The sequence below is a fragment of the Protopterus annectens genome, chromosome 2.part0 (assembly GCF_019279795.1).
Source record: "Protopterus annectens isolate FY-2018-M chromosome 2.part0, PAN1.0, whole genome shotgun sequence".
Lineage (NCBI taxonomy): Eukaryota > Metazoa > Chordata > Ceratodontiformes > Protopteridae > Protopterus > Protopterus annectens.
Window position 1 is genome coordinate 1,667,428,908 of NC_056728.1, and position 27,443 is coordinate 1,667,456,350.

Sequence of the window (27,443 nt, forward strand, 5' to 3'; positions counted from 1 at the left end):
ATGCCTCCCGAGTGGTCTATCAGTCCGAATGTGGTGGAGATGATTTTTCAAAAATGTGGCCAGGCATGCTGCTATCTTTTTGCCTGTCCCATCAACAGCGAATTCAGCAGCTACTTTGCCCTAATCCTCCCACAGGGGGAATCCCCCAAGGGATGCTCTTCTTCACAATTGGCTCTCAGGCCTCCTTTAAACATCCCCAGTCCCTTGATCCCCAAAATTCTACAGAAAACCAACAAGTTGAAGAGAACAGTAGTACTAATTTCCCCCTTTTAGCCTCCACATATCTGGTTTCCCTTCCTCTGGGCTCATCTTCAGGAAAAACATTGGGTTTTGGAACCAGTTCCAGACCTACTATCTCACCCAACAGGAATTATTCATCCCAACCTGAACAACCTCAAACTGACAGCTTGGCTCCTCCAATTCTTGTAATAGCCAGGCAACCACAACTCTCTTCCCCAGTTTGTCACATTTTATTATCTTCTCATAAAACTTTAACTTGTAAATTGTATAAAAGTAAGTGGAAAAGGGGATTTCAAGAGGGCTGCACATTGAGTAAGGGCTTATTCTGGCTCTCCTAGTCTGAAAACAAAAAATTAGCAAATAAGGCCAGTGAACCTCGATTTATGAGTAAATTTCGGTAACTGGCTAGTAAGTACACTGCCTAGATGCCAGGAAAAAAGAAATATAAAGGATCTGGAGGAAAATCAGCTACAAAAGTTTAGAAAGTAGCACAGACTGAGAGGAGTACTGTAGTGGTTCAGCAAGAAGCACTACAAGTTCCAGACATTACTTCCAGTAACCTAGAGGAGAGTATAATGTGGCTGCACATAGACCTGGTTAAAATAAACAAAACACTGAATGAGTATGTAGACACAAACAATAAAAAGCTGGAAAAATGGAAGAAGCTTTAAACAGATATTCAGGTAAGATGACAACTGAAAAACCCAGAGGCTGAAATGAAGAAAAGGCTGGCTGAGTATGAGACTGCACAAAAAGAGATAAAAAATAATAGAATTAGACTGTATTAATTTTATGGAAGCACAAATAAGCAATTTGACTTATATTCCACAACAGGAACTGTTAATTGAAAAGGCACATCATGTGTGTGCTCCAAATCTGGTTACTAAAAAAACAACATAGACCTTTAATAGTAAAAATCCAGTCTATCAACAGAAAGAGCTGATTTTGACAAAACTGTGGCAGAAAGATAAAGTGCTAAAGAGAGAGTAGAGTGTTTTTGGAGAATGATTACTCAGTGTACACCAGGGAGAAGAAGAGTAAATATTATTTAAGGAATGTTGAAAAGCAGGCCTGAAATTCAAACTGCTCTACCCAGCCATCTTAAGTATTTTCTGTGTAGGAGCAAAATCATTTTTTGATGAAGTGCATGCTAAGGAGGAAATACAAAAGTTTGTCCAACCAAGAGTGAGCTGTGAATCAGAAGGAGGTTCTGCTTCATGTTCATCTGGTGCTAAGGACTACAGAGAGACTAAGCCCGTGTAATCATTTCCACTGTTTCAAGTTGTCTAAGAGAAGGAAAAAAAACATAAGAATCTACTAGAAGAATCTGTAATATGTTAGAAATTAAGTAGAGGTAGGATTTGGGAGATGGAGATGATCAGGATTAAAAGTAGTAACTTGGAAATTGACAACTCTCATGATAAAGCAATAATTATATTTGTGAAACATGACAGAACAGGAAAATCTGAAAATATTGAACTTCCTTGGAATTTGTTAAACATGTAGAGGACTTTAAATTTTATACCCTGCCTCATGTTATTAATGTTTGGAGAATAAAACCAGTTACCTGTAAACAAACAAATGTGGGATTAAAAAGCAATAATTATATTTGTGAAACATAGCAGAACAAGAGGATTTGGAAATGCTGAATTTTTGTGGACTTTACTAAATTTGACGGGGACTCTAAAGCATATGTCCTACATTATGCCATTAAGCTTCAGAGAACTACTTTGGAGAGGGAAGGACAAGGGAGAAAGTTAACTGTAAGTAAAGCAAATTTCTTTTTGTTAATGGTGATGTTGAAATGTTGCATGATTTTCTTAGCAAGCTATGAAGTAAATCTTTTTCAGTTTTTTAATGTAATGGGGATATTGATATAAACAGGTGTCTTTTTTCTCCCTTCTTCTCTCTTTTTACCTGCTCAGTTTTAAGAAATTTAAGCACAGCAATGTGAGAAAAAAAAAGAGAAAGGAAAGGTCTGGTTCAGAGTGCATGGCAAAAGAAAATTGGTGTGCTTTTTCTCATGCTTGCATAAGCAAATTAATAGGTTAATCCTGGAATTTATCCAGCAGCAAGTATATTTCAAAGCATGTAAATGGGAAAGAATATTGAATATTATAAGGCTTTTTTTCTTGTAAACAAGGTATCCTTAGAAGATTGTGTCTGGTTTGCATGTCAGGAGAAGACAATCTGATAAAGAGAAATGGCTTGGAGAAAATGTTTACTAAAAGCCATCAAGTGTTTTCTTAGCCAGGAGGGCTATAAAGATAAGACAAAGATCAGATAGCATTTACTAAAACAACAGGCTGTATCATGCATCTTAGCATATATGACCTTTATTTTTTGAGTGTCTTTAGCATTGTATATGAATGACCTTTCCTTTTGGGTGTCTCTAGCCTGTGGGTGTGGCTATCATTTTAGAATGTTTGTTCTGATTATGTACATAGTTTTGTGTGTTGTTATTAAGTTATTAGGTTTTATGGGGTACTGGTGTGTGTATGTGTGTGCCTTTTTGTTTGAGGGTTTTCAGTAAAACAAAAAATTCTGCAAGATGTGACATGGGTTCAAATGGAGATGACAAGAAATAATTGTATAAAAGATTAACCTGCCAAATCGTACACGCATTGAATACAAAAGCTGGAACCATACATTTAACAGAAAAAGATGTTATACATAAATGGTGTGAAGAATAATCCCTGAAGAACATGATTCTTTCTATAATGTGTTTAAACATTAATGGTCTCACAGATAAATACAAAAAAGAAAGAGTAGTGAATTATAGTAAAAAAAATGTAGAGTGCAAGTAGCTATGTTCTAGTAATCACACTTAGAAAGAACTGAACGTGAATTTGATAAAGAAACTTTTTCACGATGGTTATTCAGCAGAATAGCTGGAGTGAAGGAAGAGAGGAGCACTTATATTAATTGAAAGAGGTGCTCTAATAGTAATAGAGGAAATATAAAAGACAATAATGGAATAGTTATAGTGTTAAGGGGCTAGTGGCAAGGGAGAAGAATTACACTGGCATGCATTTATTTTCCATTGAAAACTGCTATAATGGACAAGCGTGGAATATTACTTATATTTGGGGACTGGAATTTGATTTGCAACAGTGAGTTTGTGTCTGGGGGACCCAAAAGGGAAATATAAGAAAGGAGAGTAGATTTTTATATACATTTATGAAAACATTTGGTGTGGAAGATGTGAATTCAGTGCTAGGAGTTTGGGGTGAATTTACATACTAGATACAAAAACTGGGCTAGGCTAAATAGAATATACATTTTACATGAACATGTTCATTTAATTGAAGGTCTTGATACAAACCCAATAACTATTTCAGATCATGCACCAATAATAATTAAAATAAAAACACAGGGTAATGAAATAAAAATGAGACATTGGTGCTTTCCCACCTATCTGTTGAAAAGGGAGGACTTTAAGGAATGGGCAGTCGAAATTATTCAGGAGCTATTAGAGAAAATATACATTTTTTTCTGAAACTATAGTGAGGGAGTGGGATAAAATTAAAGTGGCATTTAAAAATAGGATGGAAATAAAAAAAGGGAGATATGATTAAGTAGTAATAAGAATTACTTAGAGGGACCGACAAGTGTTAAAGTGTTGCAGACTAGGGAGAATCTCAGAACAAGAAGAGGAGCAACTGCAGAATGCTAAACAAAAAATAAGGGATTACCTTGATAATATGCATGAGTTTAAAAAGATTGCTGTTAAGCAACTTTTATTGATAATAACTCTAAAGCACAAAAGCTTTTAGTACAATGACTCAAACAACAGAAAATAGAAAGGGCTGTCATCAAGCTTAGGGAGCCTATAACAAGGAAGATAACAAGGGATCCTGTAGAAGTATTGGAATTACTTTGAAAATTATGTTAAAGTCTGCATAAAGCAAAGAAGTATGGAAATCAAGAAAAGGTACAAATGGAAATGTTTAAGAAAGAATTAAATATACCCAGGCTAGAGGTAGAGGAGGCTCACTTACTAACAGTTAGGATAGTAGGAGATGAGATAAAGATGCTGCTGTATAACCAATTTACAGGAAAGTCCACAGGAATAGATTGTATTCCTTTGGAGGTTTGGAAGCTAGGAGGGAATAATCTGATAAAGATCTGGAAGGTTTGGCTTAACAGTATTTTAAGAGGTGGAGAAGAACCAGCATCCTGGAAGAAAACGATAGTAGCTGTAATACCTAAAGAGGGTAAAGATCCATCAGGTCCATCTTCATACAGGCCCGTTTCAATACTAAGTAATGATTATAAAGTGTCTATGGGCAGGATTCACGAAGGCTTGCACGGAGTCTAAGAGTAGTGTAAGACTCCATGCAGCCCTCGCGATCCAGGAACAGCCCGAAATTCCATGTAAGAGACCAGCTAAAATGTCTCTTACATGGAGTGAGCGTGGATATGCTAATCACCTCACTTGCAGCCGAAAGGCATGCAAATGAGGTAGATTAGCGCTCCATGAAGCCCAAACCAGCCCGTGTAAGAGCCGTTTTAGCTGCAGAAATGTACTCAGTTGACAACTGAGTACGTTTCTGCAAATAACACAATGGAGCCATGTCAGCTCCAAATAAAGGGTGCATATGTGTCAGGCAGCATGCCAATGGCCAAATATGTGGTCATTGGCAAGGTACCCTGATGCAAATATGAGAAATAAATATTTTTTTTTTCGGCGATTGCCGATGTTTAAATGCAGCACAGCCCCGCACAAATGGGCTGCGCTATATAAAACATAAAAATGAAGGATATAAACCCACAAATGTGGGTTTTATGCAGTACATGGATTTACAATGCAGGGACCAGCAGACCAAAAACAACATGGCCACCGTTTAGTGGTTGCTAAGGGGGGAAGCTGTGTCTAAGACATGTAACTAAGCATTAGTAGGCAATCTGATGTAAATGAGTGTTAGGATACTGAATCCCAGTGTCACATAGCAAATGAGCACATTCCGAGTAGTGTAAGAATTACATAAGGGGGAGGAACAGAGTAGGAGATAGGTGACATCACAGGGGGGAATGGCAGAAAGAAATGCAGTTCATTGGAGGTCAGTGTTACATGACAGATGTCAGACACATATCATGGAAAGAAGAGTGCCACAAGATAAGCATGGGAAAGTCAAGAAATGGAAGGTGTACACTGTTGCTTACACCAAAGTTTCTTGCTGGGCATGCATGCGCACGTGTGCGCGCCATGTGGCATGAGTAGGGCAGTGTGCGTGCGTGTAAGGCAGACTGAGCATGTGGGAGCCTGTTGGCAGACGTGTAAGACTGTTTGCGCTGGTGTGCTCGCATTTTAACCCAAATAAGAAGATTCTAAACTGTGTAAGCATGTGTGCACACGTGTAAGCCACTGTGAGCGTGTTTCTGCTGGTATGTGCGTTGCCCCCCCCCGTGGAAACAGAAAGGAAAAAGGAAGCAACAAAATTAGTAGGAAGCTAGCAGGGAATACTGCTGGAGCTAGCAGGTGAAAACAATTAGAAGCAGGCAATTACACAGGCAGAATAGTAGCCCAGCCAAGCACTTAAAACTCTGCAAACAGCAGTGCAGGATGTTTCTCTCAAGAGACACTGCAAGACAGGAGTAAGCGATTAGAAGTGAAAACTGAAAAAGCTGAACTCAGAGCAGAAATGCTAGGGGCTGCCATATCTGTCATAAGGAGACATAGGCGACTTGCTGAGGGTGGTGACAATGCAAATGGTGCCAGACAACCCACAGTGAGGAGACGGAGAAGAGTGTACAGGCCCAGGGTCACCTACCACGGGTTACATGAGCTGGAGATAGTGGAGCGCTATAGAGTGGACAGAGACCTCCTGCAGCAAATTGTCGAGCTGTGCAGGCCATGCCTCACACACAGAACCAACAGAGGGGAACCCATCCCAGTGGAAACCGAGGTATGTGTTGGCTTAAGAATACTAGCAACAGGTACCTTCCAGAGACCAACTGGTGATATGATGGGGATATCACAGGCATCAGCCTCCAGTGTACTGCACCAGTTCCTGGATGCCATGTCAGCACATGTCGGTGATCATGTATATTTCCCCAATGCCCGTGAGGTATTGGCCAGCAATATGCGTCTCTTCCAGCAAATAGTGGAATACCCTGAGGTAGTGGGTGCAATAGACTGCATGCACATACGCATCAAATCACCAGCCGGTGAGCGGGGTAGGGCCTACATAAACCGCAAGGGCTTCCCCTCCATCAACTGCCAGGTCGTGTGTGATGCCCAGGGCATAATAATGAATGTGTGTGCTGGCTGCCCTGGGAGCTACCATGATTCCCATATCTGGCATTTGACGCAGCTGTACCAGACATTTGCCAATGGGGACATCCCACATGGACACCTAATGGGGGATGCAGGTTATGCACTGGAGCCATGGCTGATGACACCCATCAGAAATGCACACACACCTGAACAGGAATGCCATAATGAGGCACACGCACAAACACGTAATGTAATAGAGCGTGTGTTTGGGCTGCTCAAGTCATGGTTCCGGTGTCTGGACACATCTGGTGGAGCTTTGCAGTACTCACCAACTACATGTACCCAAATTGTCATGGTATGTGCTATGCTACATAATATGATCTTGCGAAAACAGCTGTAGCAGGACCAGCATAGGGCCGGGCCAAACAGCCCCCCACCATTGCCAAGGTCATCACAGGCAGAGCATGACTCGGAGGAGAAACAACCTGAGCCTGCCCCAGTAGGCAGAAGGAGGCGTGCCCAGTATGCCCTGGCCTTGGCAAAGAGGCAACGCATAGCACATACACTGGCTCAGTAGGAACCCTGGGAATGATACCCCTCTCTAACTCACTCATATAATAACAGGGATGCCTAAAATGACATAACCTGCTCTCAAACATGTACAGGGAGTGTAGTATGTGCATCCGACAGAGGCAGCCCTGCAGCACCACCTGAGGCATGAATGCCATGTGTTAAGCAATGTAACACCATGTAGTATATGCAAACTTAATGACCCTGACTAACATCCTACACTCACCAAGCATGATGCCACAATATGACGATGAGATGATCAATTGCAATAATTGGCTGAAGTATTGCTGTTAGTCAAAGGGGATCCAATGTGTGCCAGCCTGGGATGACATGCTGAGCATGACATGATGCTCCACCTGCTAGGGGTGGCGTGCACCTATCAGTTCTGGCCTTATGGATACTGGCAAAGGCTGTTGTTACCCACAGTGTGCCTTGAATAGGTAAGGCTCAAAACACAAACCCACCCCCATAGGTATCACAAGGGATAAGAACCTAGATGTAATGCTACCCAATGCCAGAAGTCTAAACAGCAAGATGCATGCAGTCTAAACTCCCCCAGTATGGAGAATATTGATATCTGTACTATAACAGAAAACTGGGTCAAGGCTCACAACAGCACCCTAACACTACCAGGTTACACCTCATACTGTGCTGTACAGCCTCAAAACATGGAACAAGCTACAAAAGGAGGGTGACTAGCAATAATTGTCAAGGATAACCACACCCCCATGTTGGTACCACAACAAGAAGCAGCATGGACTAGCCATGGTCAAGTAACAGTGGCTAAAACTGCCTCCCAGTTTATAGCCTGCTACAGACTACCGTCCTAACACCAGGAACTGCACTTGGCTTATGTTGGAATACATGAATATATCAAGCCCTCCAGACCACATTATATTGGGTGACTGAAAATACCCAAACATAGACTGGGAGCATTATTCTAGCTCCAACACTGTAGGACAAAAGTTCCTAGAATCCATAAACCAAAATGCTGAACCACAACCACAAACAGATCCACGAACAGATGAAACAAGACGTTGAGCCAATGGAGTAGTCTTTGCCAGCTAAAGCCTTAACGCAAGTTTATTATATTACAAACAGACAGCGTTTTCACTACACAAAAAAGTTAGCTTCCTCAGAGGATAAGATAAGGACAAAATGCCCAGGAACAATGTACCACTCCCACAAGAGGGGTAAGCATACTGGATGTGATAATCAGCAACATGGGTACTGGATGGCAAGATGAGAAGTGTATCCCTCACTGGTAAGACCAGACCATAGAGTAATCACACCGGATATACACATCCTGACCACAGTCCCTGGCCAGAAAACCACAGTGAAAAACATGTGTAAAGCAAAAGTTGCACTCCTCCAAACTGATGTGGAATCCATTAAAGGCCCTGTGCAGGTGCAAAATATGGGCCACACGTCAGAACCTGTTATACAGGCATTCCATGAACACTGCCAGGAATGCATGGATTATGCAATCCCAAATAAAACCAAGACACAATGCCATACACACAGGCATCTGGCATGGTGGACTCCAGCCATTACCAAACCATGCAAGAGAATGAGGAAGCTACTACATGATAGAGCAAACATAAAAAGGGACGTAATCACTGATCAGTAGTATGGCAATAAAATATGTCCATTCATACAATCCACTAAGGCCAGCTACAACAAGTTGAATCTGTGAATCTTGAGGCAATGTTACACCTGCCCCATGTACACAGACAACCCTCACCTCCCCCCAAGAAATACAAATATATGTGAGAGATGCAACCATTTATCCAAACCAGAGGCTGAGCTCTCTCAACTCAGTACTGTCAAAACTAGTCAGGAGGAGAAGGTAACCACACACACCATAAACCCAGTCTCACATAGACCTATCACAACTGCAAACCAAATACATAAACACAGAAAAACATTCCCGGAGGCCCTAATTACAAACACACCACATCAACAGAGGCCTCCAAAGCAGACACCCAAGCAACCACTACCTCCAAACATAGCACATGCAACACATAGTACACAAAGCTGGTATGCCAAACAGTCACAGGCCAGAAGGAGAAACAACATGCCTGATACAGTTGTAATAGGTGACTCCATAGTCAGACACACTGCTGTCCCACTCACCAGACTGAACAAGGGAAAGGGTACAGTAAGCTGCCTGTAGGCTGCTACAATCGCCACATAACACAAGTCGCAGGTCACCCCAAAGCAAGTAGAAATATGATGCAGTCATTGTCCATGCTGGCGTGAATGACCTGAGATGTACCTCCCTGGACTACATGAAAAGAGACATAGATGAGCTCTCCGATTATGTAGTCCAGGCCGGTATGACACTGACCATGTGCAGCATCCTACCCTCACCAAGAATGATGCCACAGTACAAACACAGAATGATCAGCTATAACAAGTGGCACAATTACTGGTGTCATTCCAAGGGGATCCAATGTCTGTCTGCTTGGGATGTCATGCTTGACAAGCCACGCTGCTGTGCCAGGGATGGCTTGCACCTGTTACCCCTGGGTGTCTGGATATTGGATAAGGCTCTTGCCACCTCCATAGAGCCTTTTGTAGGCAAGGCTGAAAAGACTAACCCACCTCCCTAGAAAACATAAGTGGAAAGAAACATAAGGGTAATGCTGCCCAATGCCAGACATGTAAACCTCAACATGCATGCTCCCGAGGCCCTCCACAGTATGGAGAACATCGATGTCCGTGCAGTGACAGAAACCTGCAGCAAGGCTCCTGACAGCACACCAGCACTACCAGCTTATACCTCATGTCATGCGTTATGGCCCCAAAACCTGGACCAAAACATAAAAGGAGGGGGAGTATCCATATTCAGCACAGACACCCACACGTCCAGGTAACTGACAATGCACGAAGCATCAGAGACCACCCATGTGCAACTAACCATAGGCAAAACTGCTGTACAGTCTGTAGCATGCTACAGACCACACTCTCACACACAGGAACCCCACCCAACCATCCTGAAGACACTGGACAGTATGAATGTCTCACCAAATACCAAACAAGGTGCTCACAAATTACCACATAGGTGGTAATACATTATGTATGGAAGGAGTAATCAGGGACCTAGGGACACAAGTGGACAGTAACCTGTCATGTGACACTCACATTGCCAACGTGGCTAGGAAGACTGTCTATATTGGACACCATATCATGAAAGGATTCATATCTACGTCAACATAGGTCATTGTGCCCCTATACTGTTCTCTTATCAGACCCATAATCTAGTACAATGCCTCATTTGGGATGTACCTTACCCGACACCTGCAGCAGTTAGAAAGACCTCAAAGGTACCTCACCAAGAGGATAAAGGGTCTCAAATATATGTCATATGCTGCCTGGCTGTAGACACCCCAGCTGTATGCAGTCACATACTGCCTACGCAGAGGCGTTGTATGCCTGTTGTACAAGGCCATGTCCAACACGGGAGTAATGGACATGCTCCACCCCAGAAAACCCAAATCCATCGGAGCTGTGAGAGTGAGAGATGTCAACCTCAACACATAATGAAATAGGATGTGCTGGAGGGACAGATACATAACCCAGAGGCTCCCTACACACTGAAATGGAATCCCACTCCATGTTAGGCAGAGCCCCTCACTGACTCTCTTCAACAGGAATATTGCCAAGTGGATGGATGATCACAGATGTACACTGGGGGTCTTCACTGTGTCACGTCCAGACAGAGGCACAGTAAAGTAAATCATAAATGGCCATAATATTCACATAGCAAGGGGTGGCGAAAGCCACACACACTCTGGCTAGGCTTATAAATTCCCTAGGGCGGATAGCCTACTATGAACCTATGAACCTATGAAGATACAAATTGTACAGGACACTAAGGATAATCACAAGGCTTTCTTAACTGATGGTAGGAACCTTGTTGGGAATTCACAGATATGCTCTGAATCACTCAAATATTACAAACAACATACCAAACACACACACACATATTGCCAACATCCAACCTGACAGGTGCAGTGCAACCCCCCCCCCCCCAACATGCAAAATATCTATTCCAGCAGAGTGCTGGCCCCCTGACATTGCAGATGCTGAGGTAACAGCCAGCATCTACAAAGCAAAACACACAGCATCAATGGTATGAGAAGGTGTCCTGGGCTGAGTCCAACATGGACTCCAAGAAGAATGGAATGCCAAATAACACTACTGCTCAATGTCAGCCTTAACACAGGATATGTACCCAAAGAGCAGTGTACAACAACAGTGGTCCTTCTGCACAAAGGTGTTGCCTGAATGGATACTGCAAACTACCACCCCAGAATCCTGACAAGCTTGGTCTGCAAAGCTATGGAAAGGATCAGCATGTACCGCAGACATAAAGATATTGGGGACCTACTGACACTGGACCCTACCCAGTGTGGCTTTCTTAAGTGCAGATCCTGCCCCTTAAACATGTTTGACTCATTTGAAACAGTCATTAAGGTTATTGATGAGGGGAATGTGGTCCACACAGCCTAGCTGGACCTTGCAAAAGGCTTCCATACAATACCCCACGTGTTCATTATAGATAAGCTCACCAGCTTAAATATACACCCCTGTGTCAGTAGAGGGGTTGCAAACCAGACCAAGGACAGAACTGACATGGTCAGAAATGCTGCAGCCATGTCAGACTACAAACCAGATATAACTGGCATCCCACAAGGCTTGGTCCTGGGACCTCCCTTGTTTGGTATATATGTCCCATAGGTACAGGCCAACATGGAAGGACTGTGTCTGAACAAGTTTACAGAGGACTACAAACTGGCCACCATATCTGACCCTCCAGCTGACACAAGCATCCCACAAAAGGGCCACATAGAAATAGACAACTGGTGCCATAGCCATGTCAGCAAGCTAATTGCAGAAAAGTGTATAGTCAACCCCTGTGGATATACAGTAAGTGCCCACCAATTACCACATAGGTGTTAACCCATTAAGTACTTAACATGTAATAAGAGACCTGGGGACACAAGTTGATAGATATCCTGCATTGGACAAGCATGTGGCTGTAGTGGTTACAGAAACATACCATATACCCACCTAATCATGAAGGTTGTCAGATCTAGATCAGGGGAGGTCATTGTGGCTCTGCAGTCATCCTTCATCAGCGTCACAATTGACTACAATGACCCCTGTGGGATGTACCTCAGCAGACACCTCCATCAACTGGAAAGACCCCAAAAGTACCTCACCAGGAGTATCAAAGAGCTTGAACAGATGCCATGTGTTGCCTGATTAAACAAACTGCAGCTCCACACACTGCCATACTGCCCACCCAGAGGCAAGCTGTGCCTGATGTATAAAGCCATGTCCAAGCTGGAATCAATGAACATGCTGCACCTTGTGCAATATGAATGGCAGTGAGCTATGCACATGAGAGACCTGAACCCCAGCACTGACATACATAGGACAAGCTGTACTGAATGATCCATAACACAGAAGCCACCCTCACTCTTGAGTAAACCCCCAGTACAGGTTAGCCAGAGAGTCACACATCGACTCTCCTCAAGAGGAATCTTGATGAGTGGATGGGAGATGGTAGGTTTACCCTGGGTATCACTGTTATGTCACGGGTAGACGGAGGCACAGTATACTAACCATGACATATGTCATGGCAAACTCCAGTTACAATGTGTGTCGAAGGACAAACACACTCTCTGACTAGCATTAGAAATGGCCTAGGGCACATCGCTAGTGTTTGCCAATCTCCATCTATGTTGTGGAATACACTACCAATGCTGGACAAGCCTGATTTAAGTAGTTCATATCTGAACATAATGCAACATGGTCAGATGTGCACAACTGGCCCCTAACCAGTCTGTTGTGCTCACTATGAAAATTTAAAGCAGTGATAGGACTAAAGCCCAGGATACTGTCCACCACAGTGAAAGTACTGAACCAGTACACTATATGGTACTACAGTGTTAGGTCAGTATGAAAGGATGTTGACAACTGTATGCAAAGTATCCCATGCAAACCCTGCAGGCACAGTATAATCCCTGTTGTGTTCAGACACAAAGCAGTTGGACAGTAAGTACACAACATGACACACAACACACAACCATAAACGTGAGATATTGTTGAAGTTCACACTCATCCACAAATGTGGTGGACTGCAGAGTTCAACATATGGAAAGCTCACACTGGGCATGCTCGCACACTTTGATAAATGAGACATATGTCAGACAACATGCCATGGACAGCCTGAAATGGGCATGCTCACACACTTAGGCCATATCTCACTTTAGCAGTTGGCCACACATATCTGGTATTTGTACGTGTTATGCCAGGAACCAACCACATTACAGCAATCTGCCCAGTGCACACAGTTAAATGACTACAGAGACATAAGGGATATAGTGGATCCCTCTCATATTCAAACATCTTCCACAGATACACAAGTTGTTCATAGAAACAGGGAATGCTATGGCAATAAAGACCTGCAAACAATCTGTCAGCAACAAATATTGTGCATCTGACAAGTAAACATATGGGTGTAGATGTCAGTACTAGGCTGTTTGCCCTAGGGAATTAAAGCTTAGCCAGAGTGTGCTTGGCGTCTGCCTCCCCAGTACAGTAGGCTACTGTGCCACTGTAAAGTAGGTCACATAAGGCACCATTTGTGGCTAGTGTGCTGTGCCTCCGTCAAGCAGGGACACAGTGGAGATCCCAGGGGTTGAATTTGCTATGCCACATCCATGTTGTTGGTGTGTGCTGGAAGAGGGTTGGTGAGGACCTCTAACAGTAAGTGGGCGTCAATAACAGACTGAGGGGAGCCTTATCTGCAGTGTCTGGACAATTTCACTGTCAACACTTTGTTGTGATGATTATGAGGGATTGAAGTGTCATGCCAGCACTGTTCAGAGATGTCCTCCCTCTGTGGGCTACTGCTCTGCAATATATTAGCTCACTCCGTCTGTTGGACAGCTCATATATGGTTGGTGTACACCTGACAGGTGTCCTGTTGTGGAGGAGTCATGGGTATATTTGGGATAGCATGATCAATGCAAACCTTCCACATGCTCATAGAATGCAATTGTCAAGGATTATGCAGAGTGGCCTGTATACTCCCCCAGCATGGGTCCTTTGAAGTCTTCCACCCCAGTCTTCACAAGTGCAAAGTCTGCTTTTGATAAATACACTTTGTTTGCAGTGACAACCTTGCCTGGGGGTGGGGATGGAATATGGATGTCCAGGGAAAGGTGGGTATGGTCAGATATCAACAATGGTGGTCTACCTCTGGTGTGGAACAGTGAGTACCCATGTTGCAGATGGTCAGGTGCAATATGTATTCCTCCTTGTGGCTGTGGTGAGTGGTCCTGCCATAGCACATGGACTCACAACTTGTAGTGGCTGTAGGGTAATGCTGTAGAGGCCTGAGTAGTTCCCACACAAAATATACCTGTACCTGATGTTAACAACTGGAATGGTGTATGTGAACACCGTCATATCTTGGCACTGTTCCCAGGGAAGCAAAGTGTGTGTCCTGGATGTGGGAGGGGTGGTCTGAACTGGTTGTGTTGTGTGTTACAGGTCCTGTGGTCATGAAGCATGGTATAGAACATAACCTGCCAGTGCTGATGTGCATATCTGACCCTGAAATAGCTGGCTGCAAATGCATATATATGCTATCCCCCACCTGACAGGTAGTAATAGATGTACATACCTCTGTATAAATAATGATGTCAGCATCCTATAATTACTGCAGTTGCAGAACAGATGCCCAGTAATTCGGATAGTGTGCTCTGCTAATGTGTCTCCCTCAAGTGTCATAATATAGTTAGGTAGGGGTTTGAATCCTGCAAATGCTCAGTGTGTGTGTGTGTGTGTGTGTGTGTGTGTGTGTGTGTGTGTGTGTGTGTGTGTGTGTGTGGGTGAGCAGGGTTGGTGTGTGTGCAATTCTGTGTGAGAGAAATGTCCCTTTTGGCAACTAGGAGAACACACTACAGGATGCACATTCCCCTTTCTAAACACTGATGATGTCAGCACCCTATAAGTACAGCAGGAGAAGGGAAACCTCCCAGTAATGTGAATAGTGCGCTCTGCTAATGTGTCTGTCTTGAGTGTCATAACATAGTTAGGTAGGGGTTTGAATCCTGCAAATGCTCAGTGTGTGTGTACAATTCTGTGTGAGAGAAATGTTCCTTACGGCAGCTGGGAGAACACACTACGGGATGCACATTCCCCTTTCTAAACACTGATGATGTCAGCACCCTATAAGTACAGCAGGAGAAGGGAAACCTCCCAGTAATGTGAATAGCTCGCTCTGCTAATGCATCCATCTTGAGTGTCATAACATAGTTAGGTAGGGGTTTGAATCCTGCAAATGCTCAGTGTGTGTGTACAATTCTGTGTGAGAGAAATGTCCCTTTTGGCAACCAGTACAACACACCATCTGCTGCATATTGCAGTCTTTACACAGAGATGATGTCAGCACCCTACAAGTACAGCAGAAGAGGGCAAATCTCCCAGTAAAATAGCACGCTCTGCTACTGTGTCTCTCACTACTGTCATAGCACAGTTAGTTAAGGGTTGGGGTGGAAGTACATGTGTGAGAGAACTGACCCTTTTGGCAACCAGTACAACACACCAGCTGCTGCATATTCCAATCTCTACACAGAGATGATGTCAGCACCCTACAAGTACAGCAGAAGAGGGCAAATCTCCCAGTAAAATAGCACGCTCTGCTACTGCGTCTCTCACTACTGTCATAGTACAGTTAGTTATGGCTTTGAATTCCACAAATGCCATGTGTGTTTTTGTCACACAGAATGCCCGGGGGTTGGGGTGGAAGTACATGTGTGAGAGAACTGAACCTTTGGCAACCAATACAACACACCAGCTGCTGCATATTCCAATCTCTACACAGAGATGATGTCAGCACCCTACAAGTACAGCAGAAGAGGGCAAATCTCCCAGTAATGCAAATAGCATGCTCTGCTACTGCGTCTCTCACTACTGTCATAACACAGTTAGTTATGGCTTTGAATTCCACAAATGCCACGTGTGTTTTTGTCACACAGAATGCCTGGGGGTTGGGGTGGAAGTACATGTGTGAGAGAACTGACCCTTTTGGCAACCAGTACAACACACCAGCTGCTGCATATTCCAATCTCTACACAGAGATGATGTCAGCACCCTACAAGTACAGCAGAAGAGGGCAAATCTCCCAGTAAAATAGCACGCTCTGCTACTGCGTCTCTCACTACTGTCATAGTACAGTTAGTTATGGCTTTGAATTCCACAAATGCCATGTGTGTTTTTGTCACACAGAATGCCCGGGGGTTGGGGTGGAAGTACATGTGTGAGAGAACTGAACCTTTTGGCAACCAATACAACACACCAGCTGCTGCATATTCCAATCTCTACACAGAGATGATGTCAGCACCCTACAAGTACAGCAGAAGAGGGCAAATCTCCCAGTAATGCAAATAGCACGCTCTGCTACTGTGTCTCTCACTACTGTCATAGCACAGTTAGTTATGGCTTTGAATTCCACAAATGCCACGTGTGTTTTTGTCACACAGAATGCCCATGTGTGTGGGTTGTTGTTCACAATAATGCATGACATCAATTAAACCAGTAATGGCAATGCACACAGATGATGTATGTGTGTGCCAAATACACATATATACCTGTGACCTTCAATAGTTCCCGTGTCTGACGCCTGCCACATGTGAATACATGGTATTTGCACTGGATAACATTATGATTGTGGTTATCTGTGCGGGTGCTGCATGTGGTATGTGTATATACAGTGTGAGTTGTATATGGTATCATCCTAGCGAGGATACACATCTGGTCTGGGGCATATAGTCTACATGTTGTTGATGAACAGGTGCTGCATGTTTTCACCTGTTGTGGGAGTGGTAACAAGTTGTTCCATAGCAATGCAGTGACTACATGCTAGGAACCTTTCAGCTAGGGTGTTGTAGCTACAGTAATTCATCAGCATTCAGTAATACATCAGCAGTCTTGGTGAGGGTATGATGCCAACCAAGGTCAGGGTCATACCAGTCTGTGCCACATGCTCAGAGATCCCTTCTATGTTCCCTATCATGTAGTCCAGGGAGGTACATCACAGGTCAGCCATAGTGGCATGGACAATGACTGAGTCATATGTGTCCATGCCTCTGACTGACCTGTATGCTTGTGTTATGTGGTGGACCATAGTGCCCCACGGGCATATCACTGTGACCTTCACCTTGTCCAGCCTGGTGAGCGGGACCTCACTGTACCGGACAATAAAGGTACATAACCCAACTGTAGCAGGTGTGTTGTCTAGCCGTACAGGCTGTGACTGTTTGGCACACAGGATTTGTGTGCTATGTGTTGCACGTGCTGTGTTCTGGCTTAACGTATGCCTGTGTGCCAGCTGCAGAGGTGTCTGCTGCTCAGGCAGGATGCTATTCTGAGGCACCATGAATGCCCCAGTGTGTTCATGTGTTTGGATTGCTGTCAATGTAGGTCTACATCAGACTGGTATTGTAGTCACTGTAGTATTTCATGCCACCTGACAGGTTATGCCAGTACTGGGTTCAGAGTGCTTAGTCCCCAGTTTGACTATGTGGTTGCATCTCACACATGTGTTGTACGTCCATGTGTAGGGGAGAGGATTGACTGTGTGCATGTGGCAGCTGTGACATTGCCACATGACTCACATATTCCACAACTGTACCATAGAGGTGACTGACAAGTGACCTTTGCACATGCTACCACAGTATTGTGATTGCCATGGTGATTAACAGCACATAGGGCCAATGGGGAACAAGGTACAGAAGGTGAGTATGTGAGGGTGTAGTGCCTGTGATTAGTTAGCACTGGCATATATGACTGCTCACATGGTCAAATGCCAGGTAAGTCATATGCAATGTGTCACAGGCAACGTACATGCGAACAGGACAAACAGTGATGTCCTGCCAAGTGAGACATGGACATACATATAGTAAGCTATGCAGATGTCACTAGGAATCCACAGAAGCTCTGTAAATCTGCATTGCAAGTGGAATCAGTGTTCCAGGGTAAGTGCAAGCAAACATGCATGCAAACAAAGCTACAGTAAGCAGGGCTGCATGTAGTCCATTGTACAACAAACAAGCTGTACCACTTCCAGTAGGTAACAGTGCAAATATGCAGGCACTATATACATGTACATGGAAATACACAGGTCAGATGGCCAGGGTCCAGTTTCAGCACACACAAGTGTACAGACCATGTACCATCAGGATGTACAATAACCAGATGGAAACCCAGGTGCTCACACCTGCAGTAATACACATGTCAAATAACAGACACTGAGCCTTCACTCAGTGGTTCCATACTTAGCAGGATGTATGCTACCTGTCCTGCCACCACAGTATCCCTGACATTTATGGGGACTCTCCCTCCTGTGAAAGTTAGTTTTGTGTGTTGGGGCTGTCTAGCATGGTAGGAGATGTGAGCTTGCAGTGCTAGGGTGCTCCTGTGTGTCCTGTACCAGTCGTGTAGTACTGCACACATATCAACATTCTCAAACATCCACATTGCAGAGTCCAGTGTGGGTAACATGCCACTTTCAGTTTACATGTCCATCATTGCGTATCAATACTTTCATTACCTTATCCCCTGTGCTACCTATGTATGTGGCCTTCTGTTGACATCCTTACCACTAGTATGCAAACATGTGCAGATGATACACTATGGTACTTACCATGGGTGTAGACAACACTACAAGACAATCATACCCTTACTGCATCAGGCATGATGGGATATACCCACAATTATATCAGCACACAGTACTGTTAACAACATGATACTATTGCTACACATCTATGTAGTCACCCTGTGCATCAGCAACATGTTAACCTGTACCTGCACTGATGTTACAGATTGCAGGAGGTGGCACAGTTTCATCATATGCACAGGGTGTGAACTTGGTATGCCTGAGTCTGCCACTGATACCACCAATTGACATGTATGTGTATGTGTGTTGGTGAGGGACAGCAGTACAAGGTGGGGCAATGTTGATGCAGTGTGTGCATGTATGCAGTAGCCCTAGGTGTTGTCAATTCGCATGTGTGTATGGATGCACACAGTTCCACCTCATGGCTGCCATATACCGGTGTTTGTGGACAGCCACAGATTGTACCTGCCAAGTCATACAGATCAGTGTCTCTGGCCACGGACACGGTACCTGTGCCTTGCAGGGGTGCTACGGACCGTATCCGGTACCAATCCAGACTGGGTACTGTCATAAGAAGCAGGTGTTCGTTGAGTGGACACAGATCCCTGTTGGGCCTGTCCAGAGCCACGTGCACGTGGTCTCCTGGGGCGGTCTGATGACAGCACAGACCCAGCATTTTTGGAGCTGCTGCTAGCACTATGGGTGCAGCTGCGGCCCTGTTGTCGTCCGCGACGACTGCCAGCTGCTGCTGTTGCTGTCATACACCCACGTCGATGCCTCAACCATCCACCATTGCCCTGGCTCATGGACATGTAGTTGTGGAACTGATCTAATATGTCCCCGCAATGTCTGTCTATGACATCAGTGAAATTACGGATGGCAACCGCAATGTTATGCATACTGTCAGTCATGGCTGTGCGACATGCTGTCAGCTCCCTCAGACCCTGTCTGGTGTACCATTCCATACGTGACTGTGCCTGCATGACAGCCCGAAACATAGCTGAGGTTGTAAGACCTCTGTGGGCAAATCTGAGAGGGGAGTACGCCCACGGATGCTCCCACGAGAACCCCTGGACATCTGTCTGTGTGGTACCATCTCAGGGCCATGCCCATGGCTGCTGTGTGGGAAGCATGTGCCACAGATACCACATTACCCTGGTCAATGCCCACTGTATCCTGTCCATCACCTAGGGACATTGGTGACAAAGGATGTATTGGCAGGATGACTGTGCGCATTGATGGGGTTGACAGCTGTGTACTGTCAATTGGCTGACCAATGACGGACCCTGGCACACCTTCCTGCGCCATTACACAGATGTCATCATTATCAGTACCAGTGGCACCTGATTCAGGTTCCCTGCTGCATAACACCAGAGCAGCACCAGAACCTGTGGGAGGGAAACAGAAAACACAGTTTACAATGTCTACACAATGTTACCAGTGATGCACACATGCACACATGCACACGTGCACAGGTGCACACACGCAAACATGCACACAGTTGCACACAGTTGCGCACTTGCACACAGTTGCACACTTGCACACAGTTGCACACTTGCACACTACTCATTATGCGAGATATCAACACACAGACACAGACACACCTGCATGCATACACAGAGCACTACTAAGTGAGCCTAATATTACTATTACTATCAAGACTTAAAGGTATTGTTAATACACACTCACCAGCATTGATAGGCTGCATTGCTGTTACACCGGAGGGACCTGCAGAAGTGAGGAAATTAATGTCAGTGGGCACAACTGTGCCATTGTTACTGAGTATGATACAGGTTAGTAGTATAACAGTTGCCTTTCACAGGTCAGCTGCTAATATTGAGAATATCACACTTGCACATTAAATACTATGATGACAGCTACAAACCAAGGACACACCTCACACATGCATTAACTACCAGTGTACACAACAGTTAACTATACATATGGCATATTACCTGCACGCTCGTAGTCTTGGTGCTGTGTGGCTCCAGCCTCCATCATAATGCAGGTCTGCTGTTGTTGTTGGTGGGCAGGAGCCACAACACTTATGAGTAGTCCCTCCAGTCTGGTGAGTGGGGGATGTGTAGCCACCCCACCACCTGTGGCAACCTGTTGCCTGTGGATATCCGAAGCACGCTGACGGACATTTCTGATTAAATCACTGCAGTGATGTCATACCTGCTCATATGTCCTATTATGCGTGCCTATGTCATTTACCCGACGGACCAGGTCTTGCCACAGTGCAGCCCTCTCCTGCTGATTCTGGCTGGTGCGGGAAAAGAGTATTGCATAATTCCGCACCAGGCTCTGGTGTATTTCCTCATCCTCAGCTGCAGAGTATGCTGGATTGAGCTGGTGAGCCATAGTCCTGAAAAAGGAAATAAAATGATATCAGCAAAATATGTCAGCAGAATTTGGCACACATACTACACATGCTACTCGACTGTTGTGATACAACATATCTCACATATATAGCATCTGTCTGTCTGTCTGTTGGTGGATACACATGTAAATGGCCAGGTATCAGTGTTCAGCCAACAACTGTGCAACAGTACCTGGCACACTCCATACGACATACTACCAAACCCCAGCAGTCAGAACACTGATTCAGGTCCAAAGCACCTCCTCACTCTGGGGGTTTGTATCGAGGTACTGTATGGGGTACATCATCAACTACTGTGATCTGACCACAAACTAATTGCCCTGGATATACATATCCCACCTCCACCACCAGCACAAACGACTACAGTGAATAACATTTCAAATGCAAACTTTACACTTCGTAAGACTGAGATGGTATCCTTTAAGCCCACTGGGCCAGTGGAAGCCACAACCCACAATGCTGACTCCTTCACAAATTATTTCTACGGACATCTCCGAGAATGCATGGATCATGCAATCCCATATAAGACCATGACACTCTCCACAAAGGGAAAGCATCCTGTCTGGTGGACCCCAGCCATAGACAGATTGTATAACAAAAGATGGCAGCTACTGCAAGACAGAGCATAATTCCATAAAGGGAAGGCATGTCTGATCAGCACTAGTAAAGAGCTATGTTCTCGCATACAAACATCCAAGGGCAACTTTGAGAGGGAAATCACCGGGGACACTACAGATAACCACAAGGCTTTCTTCAGTTATGTTAGAAACCTGGTCAGAAACCCTCCAATATGCTCACACACAACAACAAATAATTCACTGAACCCACAGATATTGGCAACATTGTGGCAGACAGGTTCAGTGCAAGTTTCCCCCCTCCCTCTCCCCCAAACTAAGACATACTTATCCCAGCTGAATGTAACCTCCCTGTCATCACAGATGTCCAGGTGAGAGCCGCCCTCAGAAAAGCTAAAAACACAGCATCAATGGGACCTGATGGTATCCCTGGTTGCATGCTACATGAACTCCAAGAGAAGCTAAACACACATATCGAAGTGCTATGTAACACTAGCCTGACTACAGGATATGTAAATGTACACTGGCGTACAGCAGCAGTGGTTCCACTCCACAAAGGAGGCACCTCTACATACCAATACAATACAACACAATACAATACATTACAATACAATACAATACAATATGCTATTGCCCCTGGGACTACAGCAGCATACTGTTCTGCTACCCTGACCATTGTGACACATGTGATGTGATGGTACCTGCTCCTGTCAAACAGTTACACAGGGTGACTCATATGGCATATTACCTGTCTGACTAACATTTAGCAGGGGTATATGTGACATGTACTCATGGGGAGTCTTGCTTCTTAACGATGTGTGGTTTATTGCAGGGTATGTCTTATCTGTGGGTAGGAACCTGTACCTCCGCCATGTGCTCTCTACTGCGGTGTCAAGGACGACACACAGCGGTCATTTAGGTTGTGGATGGTGTGAGGTGTTACTATGGTTGTTGGACATCTGTCATGGGTGTGACTTAAGTATGTAAATCCAGGAGTGGTAACCTCTATGTGGGTAGTATGTGTGTACTCTGTGGTGTTGTCAGTCACTGTGCATTGGTAATGTGTTTGAGTGCATTGTCACAGTGTTGTACATGTCACTGTGTCCTTCTCCATATCTGTAGCTGTCATGTGAGGTACATACCGTGGCAGCCATTGTGTGGTGTGGAGGGGTACACTGACCTGCATGTCCATAGCTGACACACCATGTCTGCTGACACATACCATGTGCAGGTATTCCAGGAATAGTGTGCCACTGTGACTATCATTGGGGGGACTATTGTACACATTTATGACCCTGTTCACCCCTGACACATGCAGTGGTGGACAGCCAGTCACATATCTGGTGGTTACTGGTGTAGGTGATTTGAAATGGGGTATGGTACTCCAGTTTCGACACTGGAGTTCACTCCATGCCTTTGTCACCAGGCACCTGTTGCAATACATCTGTACACATGTGCCTCACTCAGAATATATATATACATCTCTCTCTCTCTCTCTCTCTCTATATATATATATATATATATATATATATGTGTATATATATATATATATATATATATATATATATATATATATATATATATATATATATATGTATATATATATATATATATATATATATATATATGTATATATATATATATATATATATATATATATATATATATATATATATATATATATATATATATATATACACATACATGCATACATATATTGACATACATACGTATCCATATGATAGATATGTATATCAACATGTTTGTTTACAAAACTGTATACACACACTAACATATTGCTAAACATACATAACTGTGAAACCTACTTTGTACATTTCACTACAACCTACATTCAACCTACATTGATATGTGCACATAGATGCCCTCACATACATATGTATGTACAGCCTTCACTGATAGTTGCTGTATGTCTCCTGCCCTATGCACATCTTCATATACATATGGATACAGACCAATGACACATATGGAGGGTTCACAGTATGTAGACTTTTAAAGTATTACTTTACATTACCTGTGTTTGTCACAGCTGCTTGCATTTCCTTTTGGTTTGGTGTCCTGCTGCTGCTCCAGTTGACAGATGTCAGCTTTCTAGTAGGTTTATTTGAGTGTTTTTGTTTGTGTATGTTTTTCTCTCTCTCTCTCTCTCTCTCTCTCTCACTACCTCCAGAGGGTGCAATGAAAGTATTGCATGTGTGGACTGGGAGTACAGCATGCTTTTGTAGGTATCTGCATATGTCCATGTGATGGCCTCTGCACCAGTTGTTAGCCAGCATTTGCTAATTGCATGCAGCCAGTTGTGTACTGATTGCAGTTCTCACTGTGATTCCAGGACAGTGCTATAAAAAGGTATGTGAGATAGGCGTAGCCCTTTCAGAGTTTAAAGGCAGGGACCATGCTGGTATGCTGTGGACACTGTTCTGTGAGTGTAAAGGTTAGTATCTCTCTCATATTTCTGGCTGTGTTGTAGATTAACATTTCTCCATTCATTTCTCCAGTTTCCTGTACTAAGTGTGTATGTACACTGACACCTAAGACTACTACTACTGTTAATGTGGGTGTGTGTGCTTTCCTGTGGGACATGTGATGTAACTGGTATATAGAAGTGGCTCTTGCACTTTGTTGCTATGGCTTCAATATTTGCCCTTTACATTCACTACTTGTATGCCTGCTAGGTGTCTTGACTGTAGTGTGTTGCTGTGGCTTTCCTATTTTCCATGTACATTTGCACCTTGGAATGCTTGCTATATCTGCTAGGGTGTTGATGCATGCAGTGTGGTCTGGCCATGGTGTGGGCCTTGACATCTATTAGGGTATTTGAGTATGCTGCTGAGCAGGCCCCAGAGACTCTCAGGTGCATCTTTTATCTGCCTCATGGAATGGTACATATCAGTGGGGTACACCCATTAAATTGTCTGGTATTCTGCAGTTGTGACTGTGGGTTAGCATGAGCATACGTATTACTACACTATTTCCGACGTGCAAGTGGTGCATACTTTCAGTACTTCATAGTTACCATTGCATGTGTTGTAACACCTTTCTGCCTACTGTTTGTACATTTCACAGGGAGTCTGTGGGGCATCCCTGTAACTTAGTCACTGTTGCTATGTCTAGGCTCTTAACTATTCAAATATGGCAGCGTCAGACCTCTCAAGTGTACAGATATTTGCAGGATGTCCACATTTTTGCCTCATATTTTGGTCCATATCTCATAAACAGCTTTTTCTGGCAAATCACTCAGGGCTCAAGTCAGACTATAGTGACAAACATTTCAGTTTCAGACTTCATACCCTTCCAAACATCCAACATAATGCAAAACCTGTTACTCTCTCAACTGTCTAAGTTTGTGGGAGCAATATTTGGAATGTGTCCCTGTTTTTGGGCCTTTGCTCCACATTTTTTATTACTTAGTCTGGATGTGTTGCTGTAAGAGGTTGTGGGGTATGGGCAGTGATTATCCTGCTGTGAGTATGTGTGTGGCTTGCAAGGTGCTACAGTGACATTATTACCTACTAGCTACCAACTAGCATGACTGTTTCTGTTCACACACTACTATTATAGAAATCCACTACATTTGACAGTAAATATACATGACATGCTTTGTGTACTACACATCCTATATTCCCTTTACATTCATTCCTACTATTGCATGACATATTTATTGTAACACAATGTTTTTATATAACAGTCATGGCTTAGTGGTAAGTCATGCAGACTACTGTTTCCAAGGTCCTGGGTTCGGGACTGACAGTGGGATTTTATTTTGCTTTTGAGCAGACTACAGGCCTTGTCATTCAGAGTGACTAAGGCACTTTTAAGCAGTTGTAACCGGGTTAGCGCTGGTTTGCGCGGAGCTCACGCATGCGCACTGGTGTTCAGCTCCGCGCACACCCGCTTACAACCGCTTAAAAGTGCTTACTCTTGCGCACACCCAAGCTAATTTCTTTGAAAGAAATGAAAATGGGGAGACAGGAAAGTGGTGAAAAAGGGGTCACAAAGAGGGTAAGACAGTAGGGAAACAAGCTCAGGTTTTGCAGGAGGGATGTAGGTAAGGCCCATAGCTGCCCATTTCTTCATCAGCAACAGCTGTGCATATGTTTGTAATTTGGTGTGACATTTGAAACCTTCCACCCATGAGAGAGGTGTAAGGACAACAATAATACTTGTTGTACAGCCAATTGTAATTGACAGTTTCCATGTCCAGCAGACATGTGTGCAAAATGGGCAGCTATGTATGGGGTGTAATTTTTTTGTGGGTACAGAGTGCCGTTTTTTTTTTTTTTTTCTCAGGTGAGAGTGGTATGTCAGGTACAGGAAGTCGGTATAGCTGGGGAGGTAGGTTGGGTAGGTTAACAGACAAGACAAACAAGATGCATACAGGGGTGGTGTATGACACATGTGGGGGGGTTACACAATTGACGGGGATGGATGTTTGGATATCTAGAGCCCATGAGCCCACAGATGGCAACAGTGGAACTGATATCCCCACCCATGGGCAGTTGCCACTGTGCCTTCACTGCCCAGGACAGGGCTGTGCTGGGGGCTGTGTAGGCCGGGCAGCAGGCACGCCCGTTAGTTGTGCCACCCATGCCTCAAGCTGGTGTAGGGGCCCAAGAACAGTGTCCCAGATCTCCCTACGCACCACAGTCCGGACATTACGGAGGGTGAGTGGATGTTCTCCTCTGGCCACACTTGCAGAGGGGGGATGAGCCCCATCCCCTGCAGCGCTTCCACCTGCAGGTGGCACAGGGCCACCGGAGGAGGGTCCAGCCTGGGCACTACTGCCAGGTGCACTCGCCAGCTGAGGAGGGAGAGGTGGGTCCACTGGAACCCGCCTTCCCTGTCGTCCTATGTTTTGCATTATGTTATGACAGTTTGGGTTAGTAACGTACATTACCATTCACAATTAGTTGTAACAGCATGCATTAGTATTCCCATTAACCAAACACCCATATATTCAAACCATTGAACAGCAAGCATAACACATGCATAATTTGAACAGCAATACACAGTCCAACAACATGCAGGGTTGATTGATGTCAACAGGCCATCAGGTTTGGATGTATGAACAGGGCAGATGCATCAACGTACATGCAAATATGTATGAACCAACAGGACAAATGTCCAGGGGTGTTAATTGTGATTGCACATACCAATTTCACGTGGAATGGATTATATGTGGTTATAGGGTAGGGTGAAGAAAATTTAATTAACAACTTCAAATACCAATACATATGCTGTACATTTCTAATAGCTGCAGATATATACACAATACAGTTCTGCCTACAGTTTCCTATGTGATAACTACTTCAGGTTGGTGATAGGAATGTTACTGCTACATCAATATACATTTTCATTTTTATTCATACACATTCATATCTGGCTCTGTTCAGCTACATCATCCTGCTACATTTGCTTTATATAGCTATAGACAACTGTGGATGTTTGGTATTTCAGACAACCATACTATTTGCATATTTCAGACTGAGAGCAACATATCCAGATTTTGGGACACACATTCCAGCTGCGGTTCCGTTTTCAACACATGTTACTGTTTGGTTCTGCCTGTCACATTCATTTCATTCTGTAATTGACTGCAGTATACTTTATTCAGGAGTTATTACTACTTTATTGGTGGATTCATAACTCTTTCTCACACTCTCTCACTTGTTTTATTTTTACAATTCAGGATGGTACTTAATTCTAGGCTTTATTGACATGTTTTACCTGTAGTTA